Genomic DNA, 18,659 nt, shown 5'->3' on the forward strand with positions numbered 1-18,659 from the left:
TCATTATAGTTCCTAACATGTCTTTGTTTTAAATGGTTCAAAATCCTTAAAAAAAACATGGTGAATCCCAGATTTTCAGATTGGACTCTTTTAATATAGAGGCATTTCGTATGCTTTTAGAGTAACTCTATCTTGAGGATCATGTGTTTGTGTGTGTGCCTGTAAACACGTGTTTTGTTGTGGTGTGTGTCCATATATTTTTAATGATAGAGAGACCTCTTGCCATGCTACGTGACTGCCCACGCCGTTACCCTCTTGTATCCCTCATCATCACTCATCTCCACTGTAGCCTCTGCTGATTGGCCCGGCAGTGTTGAAATGTTTAGTACGCTCACGTACACACATATTCAAGCACAGTGCCCATATTAGTGGCTGTTTTGTCTAGTTGTACAGAATGTGTTAGACCATAGGAAAAGGCCATTGCTGCTACGTGTTGGTCTCTCACACGCATGCACACCTGCCAAACACAATAACGCAACGGACAACAGCCTGCCTCAGCCGTAGGTTTTGTATAACGGGTGGGAAAATTCCTCATAGTTCACTCTCTGTCCTTGAGGATGGCTCACAGTGTGATATCAGAGAACACGCCAGACAGAGATTTCAAAAACTGTAATCTATGCTAACTAAACAGAGCAAGGCCATTCACTGGAGCCTCTATTATACAGCCCAGACTGTTTCCTTAGAAATGTCAAGAAAACCTTGGCAGACTGAGGTCATTTCTGAAGGATAATAAGAGAGAGATTGTTCACATTTCGTCAATGAATGGAAGAAAGAGGCTTCATAAAAAACACAATCATTTGCAGGTTTTGTTTAATGAAACACTGTATTTGTGTAACACAACATTATGTATCAGAAAAGATAAGAATCAAAATGGTAACACTTTTTTTTGATGGTCCACTTTAGGCATTCTACTAACTATAAGTAACTTTGCAAATACATGTCAGCTAACTCTCAGTAGAGTTTTAGTAGACTGTCTGCTTAATGTTGGTGAACACTTTATTTTGATGCTCCCCAACAGACATTCTACTGACTATAGCGTTGTAAGTACATTATTCTACTAACACACACCCTAACCAAAACCTAACAGTCTACTAACAGTCTACTACCATGTACTAATACTTTAATGAGAGTTAGTTGTCATGTAGCTGCAAAGTTACTAAAATGTCTAAAATTAACCATCAAAAGAAAGTGTAACAGCCGTCTTTGAAACGCCTTTCCGGCATGCAAATACAGATCCAATCTCTTTGAATGGGGAAACATTAAATCTCCAAAACTGTTCGCCAAGCTTACGATTAAATTTCATATTTGAAATCACCAATGAAATCTAACAACAACTGGAATCATGACCAAAAAACAGCATTTTTTTCAGCCTGGACAATGCCAATGCGCACTGCAGTGACGCAATGACTTTACTAATCAACGATTGCCTCTTTCATTTAGAAGGCGGGGCTTATTCGCCACATTGGGTGTTGCACTTTCTCCCATTCATAAGTAATCTTGAGTGCACGTCATATTTCCTGTATATAAAGTCTTTGGTGTAACCCAAAATTACCTTGAACAAAAGTTTGTGTAAAGAGTACTGTACCAAAAGTAGGGGTAGAGAAGCAGTTGGTGCACTTGTCAGGCAAGTGCTTTGGCGCACATTTGGGAGACACGGGTTCTTCTTGCGTCCTGATCACATTTTCCTTGCCCGAATGATTTCTTATCTTCTCTCTATGAATACAAATCAAAAGCCCTCAAATAAAACATGCTCACAAACTTCACTAAGCTGTTTTTTTGTTCGAGGGAAAATTGGACCATAGAAAAAAAAAAACCTTGAAAAAGTATGGAAAAGTTTGAACTGTCAGTACAAAGACTATAGATTGCTGGTGTTTGACCTGCACAGTCTAGTTTGGTGGCTGTAATTAGGATGCTGCATTCACAGTTGAATCAATATATATCTAGGAAAAATCTAATCGAGTGGAAGAGAAGGGACATACAGTAGTGTGCATGGTTTAACTGTAAGAGGACAGGAGTACAGCTCCATGTAACACTGAGTAGATATGGTAAAAAGCTGAAAATTCTCTTGTAACATCAATAATGAGGCCATACAGCAAGTCCGGGCTGCAAAAAAAGTAAGAAAAGGGACCAGGTCTTCAATGCATAACGTGGAAGAGAAGTGGCAAGTGGCATTATACTGAAGCAGAAAGCATGAGAAAATGTAGTCAGCTAGTTCCTGTCAGGTGCGGTGGGTTGTGATTGACGTCAGTCAGCTTGCATGCGGCTTTGTTGACTTCCTCTTAAACCAGGTGGACTGAGATTCACTTCCTGCTCTTCAGGCTTGATCAGTCTTTGTGTCTCTGATAAGTGCCTGCTATTATGCTGCCAGTTGAGTGTAACGTCACATTTACTCAACTCTTAGTAAGCAATTAGTTTTGTTATGTTGAAAATGTGACAGTCATGCAGAATTAATGCAGAATTTGTTTTGATCATAAATGCCGCATACTATTGGAGAGGTTTTCCATGTCTCCTTAAAGCTTGTATCTATCAGATAAATTGTATTATATAGTATGCTACGGTATATTTCAATCGTATTCAATAGCAGAGGTAATAAGCGTGGGTTAATGTAGTGTAAATTATTCTGGGTCTAATCTACTTTTGATCATGTATGATAAGGAAGAAAGACTGCTATCATTGTTTTCTTTTCAGATTAGTCTCTTTATCTCTATCTCTAAAAAAATTGCCGTCATTGCAAAAACAGAGTTACTTTCTCTGTTTCAAAACCTAGTGCACTGCCAACAGAGGCAGCATTTTAATAGATCAAAAGCATATCACGATGTGAAGGTTATACCAAATGGCAGGTAACTTAATTTAGACAAATTCGGAGGCAGCATCACATGTAACCACTGCAGTTAAGTCAATCCCACAATGCATTGCAACAAACACTGTTTTAAAAAAAACTTTTATTTTATTCAATACCAGAACGTTTTGCACATAAACTTTTAAGGCCGGTTTACACCAAGATAACTATTAGTGTCACACCAACAGACGATTTTTGTGTATTATAATCATGCTTTTTGTTTTTATTGTGTATACAATATCATTCCTGTCATTATTGTTATAGCTGTAGTGCGAACGTCTATTTTTATAGATTTAAATTATAAACTTTCTAGTTTTAAATGATCACTTCTCAGAATTTTTGTAGCAATGCACACGACATGTCTTTCTGAAAAATTAAAAAAAAAATGTGTCTCTACACCTTGTATTTTTTTATTCCACTTTTCTGTGACTTGCGTTTAATGTATCTACCTTGACTTAAAGGGATAGTTCACCCAAAAATGAAAATTCTGTCATCATTTACTCACCCTCTCAAGTTGTTCCAAACCTGTGTGAGTTTCTTTGTTCTGCTGAACGCAAAAGAAGATATTTTGAAGAATGTTTGTAATAAAGCAGATAGAACAACCATTGACTACCATAGTATTTTTTTCCCTACTATGGTAGTCAATGGTTGCTCTATATGCTTTCTTACAAACATTCTTCAAAATATCATCTTTTGTGTTTAGCAGAACAAAGAAACTCATACAGGTTTGGAATAACTTGAGGGTGAGTAAATGATGACAGAATTTTCATTTTTGGGTGAACTATCCCTTTAAAGGCATTTTTGGAACAGATAAAGTATCTATGTTTTTGCAACGTCAAGGCTGTTTTTTTATTATTTTTTAAAATGCAGATAGAGGGAATAATCTGAAAAGAAAACAATGACAGAAGTCTCCCACTCACAATGTAACCCCCAACGCATGCAGAACTGTAGTGATGTAACCATAACTGAGACAATGAGACGGAGCCACTGACTTACTGCCTGCACCTAAACTGCCTCCTCTGTGTCATACAAACAGGGTCATTGGGCAGGAAGGAGAGCGCAGATTTTTCCTGTTTTTCCCATACCGCTGGAATCCTCCGGAACCCAGGAGGTGTTTTTCAGTGTGCGAGTGTTAATTCCTCACACACACAGGTCGTGAGATGAACTTGTCTGTGGCTTAATGACCAAATGGGGAAAATAGGATGTAGACTGACAAATACCATTGTCTTCTCTTTCAACACGCACTGATACGGACACACGCGTGCTCATAATGTCTAGGATCAGGTGCCTGTGGTTTGTTACACTGAACTATGTGTGTATACGTATACAATCAGCTCATAGTTGAAAATTAATATTGTTGGCGTAATTAATTTGAATCCATAGATTATAAACCAATGAGTTTTTCCACATTCATTTGTACACTGTGTGCGTGGGGGTCCATTTGTCCATGATTTGTGGTGTATGAGGAATTTGTTGTGATGGCCAGAATTTCCGGAACTCTCCGTCTCTGGCAATGGGATTGTTTTTATGTTTTTGTTAGAGCAGGAAAGTCACAGGTAAGACCCTGCTGTTCTTCATACAGAGGAGGGCAGACATGTTAAAGACTCCTGAGGTTAGGACAAGATAATGTGGAGATTTGGATCTTGGTAACTGATCATAGATCAACATCTAGATTATTTACAGAGATGACAGATATAGCCGTGGAGTTTATCGTATGGCCTTTGAGAGATATACGCTTCAGAGAAACATACAATAGCATTGTTTGTTTGACTATAGCTTACTCTATGAGATTAAAACACAGATTAAATATCTGCTCATACGTATTTCTTTACAGAAAACATCAACAATGTGATGGTTGCATCACCTCAGAACCATACAATAGCAGTGTTTGTTTGACTATAGCTTACTCTATGCGATTAGATCACTGATTAAATATCTGCACATACGTATTTCTTTATAGAAAACATCAACAATGTGATGGTTGCATCACCTCAGAACCAGTCGAAAGGTTCATCACTCTTTGTTAGTAATGTTGTTCCGGTAAACTATGTGTTTAGTTCCTTGTTGTCATAAATACCTAAGAATTGAAATACTTGAGAATCTGAGAAAGGGCATAGAGTTGCGGTTTTATGCTCGAGGCCTTTTCAATTAAACTTTTACTTTTTGTAGAGCATGCATCAGGGCGTGGATGCACATGTGAACATGCACACCCATACAGGTGCCAGTAAATGCACTTGTAATACTTTTTTTGTATTGTTTAATACTAAACAATTTATTTAACAATGAATGTGGTGTATTAATATTATAAAAATGACTACATAACAACATAAATATATAAAATATAAATATAAATACATTAATATTACTATTAAAAATGTTGGGGTCCATAACATTTCTATTTCAAATACATTTATTTTTAAATAATTGAAAATTTACTTTGACAATGGCAACATCTAATCATCTACTCAAAACATTAGTTTTTCCCCTTGAGGAACATGAATGAAGCCCCTCACGTTTCTTTGGATAATATATAAAAATGATTTTTTCTGAAATCATGTTCAGCGCCTCAACTGTACACACATGGACTTGTATTAGTGTAATGAATACTTTCAGTTAAACAAAGCACACGTGGAACACTTTTATGGGAACTTTTATGAAGAAGGACTGAGTATAACGGCGTTGTGTCGGCCTAATGAAACCATAAACAGGAGGTGATGCGCAAGTGAACTCCATGGCTCTTTCCTTATCACATCCTAGCTGGGCTGCGCATTCACACGCATACAGTTATAAGGTCAGCTTACTGTTACCTCTATAAAGCGTAAATATGTCTAAGATTAGAGAGATCAACACACAAGGAACCATCACAACAGAAAAGTGCTGTCTGCGGCTTGTAGAAGAAGCCACATGACTGGCAGCTATAATGTGTTCACAGAGTACCTAGAGAAGGTCATTGCCATGCACCCTGGCCAGCATGCAAACCTTCTTATCAGCTGACTGGCCTAGTGTGGGATAGAGCTGGCTGACGTTCCCCACTTGAGTCAAAAACAAGCTCTTTAAAAGATCAGAGGGCTATGAAATGGCATTTTATTAAACGTCTCTTTTTATTTCCAAATGGACAAACAGTCCACCCACAATTGTCAATAGAAAATGATTTAATTAGTCTTTACTTCACTTCAAAGTTCTCTTATCTGTCATAACCTGAAAGATGTGTTTCTGTTATTCGCTTACACATTTTGGAATCCACAGGTTTCCCAGCAGCCAGATCCACCCAAACGTGGTGCCAGGAAGCTACGGTCAAGGGCACCTTGACCAGAGTGCAGTTAATTTTAATCTGAAATGATACCAGTTTGCGATTCACCCTGAAAGAGCTACCAAACAAGGTTACCATGGCGATCATTTCCTGCCATTGCTCTGTTACAGTATCTTATTCATGAGCTAGATATAGTGGCAATTCCAGTCACAGGACTAGTCAGGGTGCACACTTTTAGGCTCTCTGTGTTTGTTTGTGCGAGACTTGCTGAGCAGTCACTCTTATGTCCAGTAACTATCCATTTCCTTTTCCCCAGGGGAAATTCTTTCTTTTCCATTATGCTCTTTTCTGTCACTTTCAGTAATGGTTGTATAGGTCTATATTTAGATTGAATTCTTCATTGAAGAATGTAACCATTTCAGAACCAGTTACTCATCATACATTTTGGACTGCATTGTTGCTTTGAGTAAAAGTAGGCCTCTCAGAATCTGGGAGGAAAGTGGGAGGTACAGTGTATAATGTACCATAATCATAAACAAAATGAACGGTTATCTTGAATCACTAATTTAGACTTCAGACAATAGTTTTGTTTGCAATAATTTGAACAATTAGACTTTTTTTTACATATTTTTGGACTTTTTTTACACTAAAAGTTCCTTATTTGTACTTTTCTTTGCATAGAAACATATTTTAAACGAATAGCAAGATGAACGATTATCAATGCATGAATCAAACTCCTTCCGAATTAGGGTGGCCATTTCCATTTCAATTTTGTCCATCATATCGATGGTATCATGATACATTGACTCTGAAATAGCCTACTCTATTCATTGTCAGACAATTTGATCTAGGATATATATCTTTATGTAGACCTATGTGTAACAGAAGAGGCAGTGAAGTGTTTGTTCACAATATTTGTATTTATTCAAGACATTGTGATGTCTGTTTCAAAAACTGACCGCTACCTGTCTTGCAAAGTGCACAGTGCCTGGAAATAACAGAAATACATAGCCTAAATAAATAATGAATGCGAAAAATAAATAAAGTACAGATTTCAATTCTTATCAAATAAGTTAACGCTCTGCAGCAGCTGAACTGAAATATGTATGTATTTATTTTTCGCATTCATTATTTGTTTATTTATGCATTTCTGTTATTTCCAGAAGTCCAGAAATGTTACGTTTTCTGGCACTGTGCCAGATTATTTGTTTATTTATGTATTTCTTTTATACAGTATGACTGGTGATGCTAGACTTTACAAAACTCTGCAGTTTTTGTCATCCTGAGATGATGTTGCTTCTCGAAAAATTTACCTAAGGGAAGATGTTCCTGTGGCTCGACGTTACTTTTATGTTTTTCCGTGCTGGCATGTCGGTAAATGGCGGCTTTCCCTTGACTACTAAAGTCCGGCTTCACAGCGACAAATCCATGAAAAGTGTCTCTACTGCTTTTTGATATAAATTCATGGTCTTTTGTCCATTCCGGATTAAATGAGGTCTGGTTTCAGCATGTTAACGTTATGATACGACGTAGCCAGCACTTTGTGGAGGCTTGTTTACGTTTTTTAACCAATGATATATCAGTTATTTATTTGACACCGCTTTTGTTTCAGCCAATCATTTGTTTGACCAGAGATCTTACTGCATTAGACGCTATGCTGCTCCGTCCTAATCAAGATTCTAGAGAGGATTTTTTTAGGCCGATTCAGCGCAACTCCAAAAAGGAGGACAAAGGAGTGTCCGGCTTGAGGCTGCGCCGGACAGAGGGCTTAAAATCCGGACTGTCCGGCCAAAATCCGGACGTATGGCCAGCCTATTCCGAATGCTGAAAACACTGTAGAACAGTAAAGTATTTCTCACAGTACTAAACATTTCTCCATCTTTCTGATCACATCACAGCTTATTTGTATAGTTACACTATACAATTTGTATAGTTAGTTCATGTTTTACCAAAAATCGGCAACTCTCTTTGAAAACGAATGACTTTCCCCCCTAAAAGGTCACAGCAAGTCTGAACAGGTTTCAGATGTGCTGAGGAAGAAATGCACTGGGAATGTTTTCTGGGAAAACCCTTCAAGTTCTCACCTCTGCGCTCAAGTTTTTTGAACGTGTGTGCAGGTTGTTCACGTGCCACACGTTTGAGCTGAACCCAGAACTCAAGCTTTGATCCGTGAAGCTTACGTCAATAGCAACCTATTCATTCTGAACCTCAATCAGTTTCATTTTATACGTTTTTATAATAAAGTGGAAAAGATCAGAGCGAGGCTCATTTAAATCTGATTTTGCGTCAGAGCTTGAGGAATGGCTTGCTTGTTTGGGCTTAATGGTTAAGATTAGGATTGACAGGGTGAAATGTGATTTTAGATCAAAATGTTGTGCGCAGCATTCCCTCTGAAGTTATTTCCCTGGCAGAGGTTTTGTTGGCTAATGATTTTAGCGTTAACGGCTTTAGCTTCAACAAAACACTCAAACTCCCCATCTGGCATTATCTGGCAGGGGTGTTTTTGGAGTTTGTTTTCCCTGGAAGTCACAATGGTGGTCTTTATAGTGGTCCACCCAAGGGAGCGACAACCTGCGTCAGTGTCATCGTCACGGCTGTCGGGGTCGTGCTTCTGAATGGCACGAGAGGTAATGCCTCATGTGTAAAACTGCAGGTTTAGTTGGTGCATGAGTGGAAATATTTGGAATTGAAAGGGTACTTTGGAAACTGAGTGGCCATAAATGTTTTGGCTAATTCCTGGAGGCATGAACTCCGATTTCCCTTCCATATCAACATATACTGAATAATGCAAAAATATGATTTATTCTTTTCATTTTTTTTCTATTGAATTTCCAGTGCTGAATGAATACAATTAAGCTCATAGATGGAAGACAATAGCACCCGTTGATGAGGTGAAGATTATGAAACACTCCAAACAATGAGCTTTGTATTTCCACTTGCTTGCTCGTTTGCCACAGGAAAGACCATAATAAGACATTTTATGATTATGACCAGGAAGTAAGATAGACTCTTCCTGTTTGCACGGATATGCAAAGCCACGCATACATGGTTATGTCTGTTGTTTTGCCTCTCTTTTAAACATAAAAAAATATGCAGGATCTATCCATTAGAATATGCGTCATCACACATGTGTTTGTGCATGATATTTGTTTAGTTAGTGCCATAAAATATTGCTTTGCATGCAGTAAGGTCCAAACATCTGAGACCAAATTGAATATTTGTATATTATTTTATTAGTTTGTTTAATGGGGCAGTGCACATTCATATTCTGTAGTCTTCAGACACTATCTGGGATTCAGTTTAAACCTTAAAATAAAATGTATATATATTTTTTTTTACATTTGAGAAACATGTTGACAAGATATTAATAAGAAATATTAATGATTGTGCAGTATTCATAGTCACTAATCAAATACATTTGTGCAGATTTTTTTCCCCCTCCAAAAATAAATGCACCGTCCATAGTATTTCTTAGACTTTTGGGCCCAACTGTATAAAACAAAACTCCTTGGTTATTTTCATTCCAGCAAAGGAGCTACAAACTTAGTAGGAGAAACCTCTTTTTAAAAACAACATGGTACCTCTGGTCAAATCATCTCCGTTCATCATCTACCTCAGACTTGTGCCATAGCAACAGCTCTAGCAACAGCCCACCCAAACCGGCAGGGTCTGGCAATAAAGTGGGAAAACGTCAACCGAATGGAAGCCTTTGAGGCTGGAAGACCATGATGGGTCAGTGATATTTAAGTACACCACATCCTTACCCAGTAAGGGCCTTGTACTGTAGCTGCAGACTCTGGAGACATTTTTCCTGGGACTTCGTGTGCGTGGCTTGTGTGTGTCTACGTGACCGTATCTGTATTTCTCTTTGGTATTTGACCACTAGCTGACTTAACTGATGTGTACGAGTGTGTTTGTGTGAAATGTGTACATGTCATCACAACTCGACTGCCTGACTGATGTCTAGAGTGTGTGTTGATTCTGTGTGTGAAAGTGTGGAATGCCACACTCTCTTCCTAAAGCTCCTGGTCCACTGCTGGGTGCCAAACTGGCTTCAGATCCCTGCCCTGCACCATGTTTATACACTCAAGACCCCTAGAGACGGCGTGACATCATCAATAATATTTTCATACACCTCTGGTCTCCAGCAAGGGGTGTGTCTTTTTGTACAAAGGGGATTGTTGGAGTTATCGGAGTTGGATTGAAACACGCAAAGTGCGTCATGCATGTCTCCATTATGTATCGATGCACCATTTGCCCATCTGATATCCTGACAGATGCCATTTATAATAGTTTTTTTTATTTTATTTGGTTGTTAACAGCAGCTGGATTCACTCTAAACTCTCATAGGCACACCACATTGTTCCACTATGTAATAATTATGGTATGAGTGATAAGACCAGGCCTCCTGCCATAGTCTAAAGACAGGTGTTTTCAAATGCCTATATAAATGTTATGTATGCTACAGCATTGACGTCAACTTGGATTGCTCAGATGCTCGTACTGAAGGACTTCCATGGGTCTATTGAGAAACTGTTTCGTTGATATATTACAATGGCATCACAAACCCTCTTCCTCTCCAAGGAATATTACATAACTTTCTGCTATATCAATTTATTGTCTAATTAAATGTACTATACTTTTATAGGACCCTTTAGATACTTAAGCAGTGTGTTTCACCAATTACAATGATAAAAAGTTCTTTAAAAATATATTTAATATACAATTTAAATGTATCAAAATGTACAATACATTTACAATTTTAAAAGTCAAATATGTTTTAAATGTATAATGTGTGAAGTGACCTGATATCACATTGTTCAAGTATGTTAATGTGATTTTGCATTAAAAAAAATTGTGGTTTGTGTCTGTGTACAGATAATCGTTGGTTCCATTTGGACACCTTACTCAACACCTTTCTATTAGGCAATGAGCAGCACATTCTCGAGGCAATTTGTAACTATTTTATTGTTTGGTGAATTGGTGGCAAATTTATTTGAATTCAAATATCATTCATAAGTTTTCTAAATATCACCATATACTAAATCACCATTTATCATGAGATTAAACAGGGTTTCTATGGTCATGAAAAACAGACAAATATAAGAAGGGGGGGGGGGGTGCTTAGCCTTCATGTGAGTATGATTGCTGGGTGTGTATTATACTAAATTACACATTTATTTCGGGATGTTTTTTGATGGTCTTTGTAGGACATGGTTTATAGAACATTGGAGGTCTTGAGATGGATCATTCGTTGATTATCACACTGGAGTTGTGCTGAACCTCAGCATGTGGTTGTACCGATTCCACTGTTAGCAAGTCAGTTTAGAAGGACATCAGTCTCTTAACCCTAGAATGCATAAAGTGAGTCAAATTAACCCGGAATGCTTTGATTTATTAAAGGTGCACTATGTAACTTTTCCGTCCACTAGAGGTCGCCTATTCAAAACAAAGGCGTAGTTTGATGACGCCACGTTTGAGCGCAGAATCTTTGGACATGTGGTCTTCACCTCACAGCCGGTGGAAAAGAATCGGTATAGGACTCGGGCAGAAATCATGTTCATGGATGCGATTATTAACGTTACTGTTGTATGAAGCAGAAGCAGGACCGAGTGTTGTGGAGCTGAGCAAGGAACAATTGTTAATAAGATGAACGCAACAAACGCCTTGCGAGCTGCAGGACTTTTATTATGTCACAGTCGCAGGCGCCATCTCCGCTGTCACGCAGCTCTGTTTATCATATCACACATCTGAGTGTTTTAAATGATGTTATGATGTTACTCTGTACGTTCGCTCAGCGGCTGCTGTGACACTTGTTGCACACTGCAATGAGAGTAAAGCGTTTCTGCAGATTAAACCCGAGGGTAACGCAGATCTGACGCAATCGACAGCTGACTCCCTCACACGTCCCGGTTCCATGGTTAAAATAGCAGTTTTCTCACGATTTACAAATAGTTGGAAACATTTGTGATATTGTAAGTACTCAACTGAACAAAATATATAACACTGGCCTAGTGGTGTTTGGATATTTTACTGCAAAATCTTACATAGTGCACCTTTAAATTTTTTGTCAATGATATTTGATATTCCATGAATTCTTCTAAAAACTTGTTTCTGACCCATTTTCATATTTCTTGGTCATAGGATGGGGGGGGGGGTATTTTTGTGTCAGTACCCTAAGAATGCATAAAGGGGGTCAAATTGACCCATATTCATTTCATTTCCTATGGAATTTTGACTCGACACAGTATTTTTGGATACATTTTTGTAAATAATTTTTTTTTCTTGAAACTTTATGGATTACTTTAAAAAAATGTTTTGTCTTTTTTGCTCTGAGCCAAGAATGTGCCTCAGATACCAACCCTGTGTCTGTGCCTGTGAAATGAGTAACATGTCTGAATTCACAGTATTCATAAAACAGTAGGCGGTAAGTACCCGGATGACCAACTCCTACTGCAATGATTCTCTAATTTGCATAATGGACACTTTACTATCCATAGACCATGGGAGAGGTATCATGAATGGCAGGGAAACTATGCAACTATATTCTATATTCTATAGCTCACATGACAATGCTAACAGTGGCGGATGTAGTACATTCAGATTGCATTCATATTACACACATTAATGATTGATCATACTTTATTCGTACTGTACACATGCATACTTTAACATACTTTTTGAAGTTCTCAAATGTAGAACGTACTCGGGCAGTATGCGATTTCAGATGCAGTAGATGAGTGGGAAAAGGAAAAGACAGCTGAAGGCCCAAACGTCTGTCGAAAAGTTATGGAGCAAATCTTGTGTGAAATGTTCGGCCTCTGTCTGCAAAGATCATTTTCACATAATCTGTGAGAAATGTTGTGAAGGTTCACACTGTGTAAAATCATGTTCATTAATTAATTAATAGGACATGTTTTGTTGTTTTGGAAGAAAACCATTAATTCCAATATACAGGTTATTTTGACCTTCTTTATGCATTTCGCTAATGCATTCTAAGGTTAAAATTGACTTTAAACTACCTAAAACAACTTAAACAAGAATTCTCAGAATACTGCATAAAAACTCATCTGCTCATTTCAGTTGCCTTTAAACAATATAACGTTTCTTTTTGTTGCTATAATTGTGGTGGGTTCAGTGATCCTTGTTGGCTCTTTATCTCCATGACTTTAGTGTCCCCGTAAGCCCAAGCAGAGTCCATCATGCCAAAAGGAGCAAGAGGTCTATGCCTCAAAAACGCTCTGCTATCTTTACTCACAGGGATTAATGGGCATAGCTGGAAAAGCAGAGATATTATGGGTCAGAGAATGTGTCAAGTGTTGGAGTCAGCTAGAAAGATCAAGCACAATTGATTGAAAAAGGTCATATCTTTTACTTTCAAATCTCAAAACAAAATGCATGAAGTCTAGAATTAACATCTTAGATAGACCACTCTTCTTTATATGATTCTAACAACAAGCTTCATCCAGACAACTGTGTTGTTTAATGTATAAGAAAATTTATACATTTAAGATGAGTTATATATTCGATGAGAGAAACAGATGTCAGCTGAGACTGTTGTCTGTGGGAAGTCTGTCTCGGGTTTTAACATTGGCTCTGCTGTGGTGCAGCTTTTGAAAGCTGGGAGCATGCACCCTGCTAACTATTTGAGTTATGCCATTGACGTCAGCACAGCCATAAAGCAGACAAACTGCCCTTCCCCAACCGAACAACCCTGCCAAATGGCTTGCATGTCTTCAAACAAGCTCAAAGAGAGAGAAAGAGAGAGAGAGAGAGTGTGTGCTAGGAGTAGATGCTTTTGTTTGGGTATTTTAATCAGATTTAAATCTTCTGTGGACAGCTGGGAAAAACAGTCTCCAGTTATTTAAGAGAAGTGAGACAAAAATGGCATTAGAGGCTCAAAGTTTTATTTCCGTCTCAAAATATCAGAATGAGGAAATAAATCACAAAATACAAACATGTGTGAGTAAATTTTTCGGAAGGTGTTTTTGTAAATGCAGGTGAACTAACAGGTTTATTTGTTAGAATTTAATTAGTGTATCGTTTTAACATTCATTCCGATCAAGCATACTTTCCATTTATGAGAAACGTTCGCGTAATGCTTCACATTATGCAACACATTATTATTGACTGCTCACAACTTTTAATTAAAGGATTAGTTCACCCAAAAATGAACGTTTTGCTATTTACTTACCGCCATATATTTTTTTTTTTTACAGCCCCACATGTTGTTTGTTCTGTGAAACACAAAAATATATATTCTATACAACAATTACATTTTGTGATAATTCTGTATGAATTTATCCGTTCAAACAAAATAAGACGTGAAAGGGAACTCATTATATTATTTGCACGAATCGGATGTATGCTCACACAAAACTTCTCACACAGTGCAAATGAATTGAGTTCTCTTTTGTGTCTTCTTGCACTTGAATGTTTAAATTGGCAAGGCTTAAAAATGCAGACTGTCCTCCAAAAAAACCCAGACTCTATAGGTCGTTTTTCAAGAACCGTATTATGACCTTTATTAAAAATATGGAAAAAAAGATAATCGAATTTGAGAATCGTTATCGAATCGACCATATTTTTAAAAAAATGATTAATCGAAATCAATGTTTTTGCCCAGCCCTCCTTGTTTATAGGGGTGTGACAATACACTTAGGGCACAAGACAATACCCTATAATGTGTTCATGAGAACGAGGCGAGGCAATATTTTAAAAAGTCTTCAATGACGAAATATATGACTGGAAAAATTGTCTTATTCTACTGAAAGTCACAAAATCCAAAACAATGCCAGGGCATTTTGAAATGTTTTAACAAATGTCTGTGCCTATGATTATTTTGGTAATCAAGTAATTGGTAAATTATTTTGACGATTAATTGGGTAATATTTTCACCTAACAAAGGCAATAATAATTAGTTCAAATAAAGTATCAAAAGCAAGTAATCATATGGTTTTATTGAACAACAGTGTTAAAATACATAATGTAATATATATAATATAATCAACTTGCGTGCTTTGTGTATTATAACAAATGCCTGCAGAGGGCACCAATTGTGTGATTGTTTTTGTTACACTTTACAGCATGGTCAAATCCTTGTTTAATATTAGCTAAATAACATTTAATTCAAATGTCCACTTAATCTTTAATATTTGGCCACTTCTTAACAAAATAAATGTTACAGCCCATGTAATTTCTTGAACAAGATGACATGTGGACATCAAAACATAGAAACTCAGAGCAAGAATTTAAACTTTTATTTTGAAATAGCGACGAACAACAATTCACATATTTCTAAACATATTGATTTATTCTCCTGTGTTGGAGTAGGTTTAATGATTTACGTTACAAATCTGGTGAAATTGCGCACTTTGCGTTCCCAAATGCATATTATTGGAAACCCAAACAAACATGCAGAGACTGAGCTCGTGTGGACAGCATTTACTGAATACGGAGTCGTTCTGAGAATAAACATGTAACCTGCACGCGTGTAAATTCTTAAAGTTTCGCGCTTCACTCTGCAACCTGCAGACCGCAGCACATAGATTTATCTAATTATCATATGCAGTAAAAGACAAAACAATATAATGCAAGCACTGTAAAAGGGTTTGCCACAAACTCAACTCCGTCGTGCTGATATCACGAGACAGCTTTTTACTTCGACAAGAAATATTGCCACGTTTTAATATCGCAAGATGTTGTGGCACAATATATCGTCACACACCTACTTCTATTCATCTTTTTCAGTCACATGACATATTTGACATATGCCATATTTATAACCAACTGTTGGGCACAGTAAAAGAGGTGAATACTAAAAAAAACAAACTTAACGATCTTCGTCTAGCACAAATCTAGCAGTCGCGGACATTTCTATATATATTTAATCCACAATACATCTCTATATTACTTTGTATGTATGTGTTTATATAAACCAAATCTGTTTCAAGAGTCCACTATTATGTCGGAGATGGATCTGTGAATGTTAGATTTAGTAAGGTCTATGCTAACTTAAGTTAGTATGGATCAGATCCAGTGATCACTGTTTTTTCTTGGTATCTCTGTTGTTGCGTTTTGTATTCACCATCATTACTTTGCCCCACTGATGAGCAAAAAAGTCAGGTGACTGAAAAAGATGAATAAGCCTTCTAGACCCATTTACAGTAAGTAATTGTTCACTGTAATCTTTTGCATCTCTTATAACTTATTTTTGTCAAATTGTGGTGCATCACAATTGGTCAAATAATAAGCCTGAACAAATTGCATTTGGTTCACATATAAAGGCATGATTTTTCGTGGGTGATGATAAGTGAAAAGTGAGTTGGTGGTGCACTATATATTTAGCTTTTTTAGGAAACTTTCACAAAGATGTAATTGACAAGCATGAAAAAATTCAACTAATCTTGAAAGGTGCTTTTGGCATATTAATCTATTAGGAGTCTTTCTATGTGAAATTGAATAGTAAAATGTGTAGTAGTAATCCATAGCAAGAAAACAGTAAGTTTAAGTAATTCAAGCTTAAATCGTATCTTTTATTTAGCAGCAGTATTGGTTGAGATTGTTGTATTATGGGAAATCACAGGTGACTGAGCTGAGATGCTCTAGGCATGTTAATGTCTGATTTGATCGTAAATCTTTCCGTCTTCCTCTCCTGTGCACCTAACATTTCCTGTCCACCCGGTTTCCCTGACGATAGAAGGGAAAGAAAACCCAGAGTGATGAAACGGAGTGGTAAGCATGATGGCCACAGGTTTGTTTTATTACTGTGTACAGTGTATGCTGTAAAATAGTTTTCAGCTTTTAGTTGGTAATGAGTCGTCTCCACTCAACTCCCCTCTGCCATCTTTTATTCCCAATTCATTCATTTATAGATTTGTTTATTGAACAAATATGAAGTTACACATGGATTGAAATGTTAGGCGAAATCCAAAAGGGCAATTTTGCGCCCTTGAAGGTCAAATATGCACATGCAGAATGATACAGCAATGCTCTGCCCTTGTGGTTAGGACATCATGATGTGTACTTTCAAATTGATTTCACCCATTATCTGGCTCAATCCCAAAATCATTAAAAGTCCAGCTGGTATCCATTAAAACATCCATCCTGATTTTCTTCTAGCATTGCACATCATCCTATACCGCTGACCCCATATTCCCTCGGGAATCTCTGTTGGCTGTTCCAGTAATGGTAGGAGTGAAAGAAAAGCCAAACCTGACAAAAGTTAGAGCTAATTGGGTTATGTTGGCTTCCTAGCCTATGGTAATGGGGTTGGAATGGGTCAGCGAGGTACTGACAACAGCCCTATTGAGGTCTGTCAATACTCTAGACTTTGGTGGCAGGGTTCAAGCCAGGTGAAAGGACAAAGCCTTCCCTGTGTGTGTATGTTCGTTTTAACCACCCAGGACCTCGTGAATACAAGTTTGGCTGTTGTGTGGTCGCTTACCCCAGATCCCCTCACTGAACTGACTATTGACTCATGAAATGCTTCTCATCAATTCTGAATGTAACGGAACAAATTTGGAAACTTCCAAATGCCTCTGTCAACAGGGTGATTTCAATCGGATTCAAGGTGCTTGTGTGTAAAGTGAACACACATTTTGATACGTTTGGAAAGACCCTGTAATGTACAGTAAAGTGTTAACATATTGACAGTATCTCAATTGGATTGTAAACCATTTTTTACAAACTTTAGAGATATACAGATCTTTAACTGGTATCAAATCAAACATTAATAGGATTTTGCTTATTTATTATTAATACAATACAATCAACCTGTCAGTTTCTATGAATTCAATATTCTATGAACCTTAAAGAATTCATAAACATTTGTACGCAAAATTGTGGATTTCTGTTGAAATTACTGGATTTCACCTGCGAAAATGTCAACTTTACACCCAAACTTTATGTATATATTCCTATATTAATGTGATAATATTGATTGTGAAGATGAAATCCATTGTTTGATTTCCTATTTTTGATAAGCTATTGTCTTTTTATAGATATAGCTGCTTTTCCAATTGATTTATTTAAAACGTTTAAGTCTAATTATGCTTTTCATTGCCTTGGCAAATGTGAGTCTTTCGCCTGAAGAGACCCGATGCGTGCCGTGGTGAAGGGGCGATTTAGAACATAACTGAATGAATGGGTTCAGAATGAGGAGAAGGGTTTAGATATAAAGATTGGGAAGGAGTTTAAGACCGCCGTTGCGTGCCATGTCCTATCCTATAATTTTGCTCTTGGCAGTTTTAGTTCTTGATTCTGAAGCTTACCCTCCTAAATGAGTGCAGACTATTTTCTGGAATAGTTCTATAGAGGGGGGCGGGCAGCTCTGTGATTGAGAAAAAAGGAGGGCTATTTTTCAAAAGTCAGGCCTTTTAACATGGGGGAATTGACTTGGTCCTTGTCTCTCTCACACCCACGCATGGAAATGGGGCCAAGTTTGTTTAACAGACTGTTTAACTGCAAACATTTGAATGTTTTAACAATTAAATATCGAAACTGATAAATTGTGTTGAACAAATTCTAACCTTAATTTATTTGCGAAAGAAACTTGGACCCCAGCAACAC

At 37.3% G+C, this 18,659-nt stretch overlaps 1 protein-coding gene across 5 annotated transcripts in view; it reads left to right on the forward strand.

Annotated features, from left to right (window-relative positions):
* pde4ba (phosphodiesterase 4B, cAMP-specific a) overlaps positions 1–18,659 on the forward strand; it is a 200,900-nt gene that overhangs the window by 161,901 nt on the left and 20,340 nt on the right. The gene's annotated exons all lie outside the window — the stretch shown is intronic.

This window comes from Gobio gobio (genome assembly GCF_949357685.1).
Source record: "Gobio gobio genome assembly, chromosome: 17".
Taxonomy (NCBI): Eukaryota; Metazoa; Chordata; class Actinopteri; order Cypriniformes; family Gobionidae; genus Gobio; species Gobio gobio.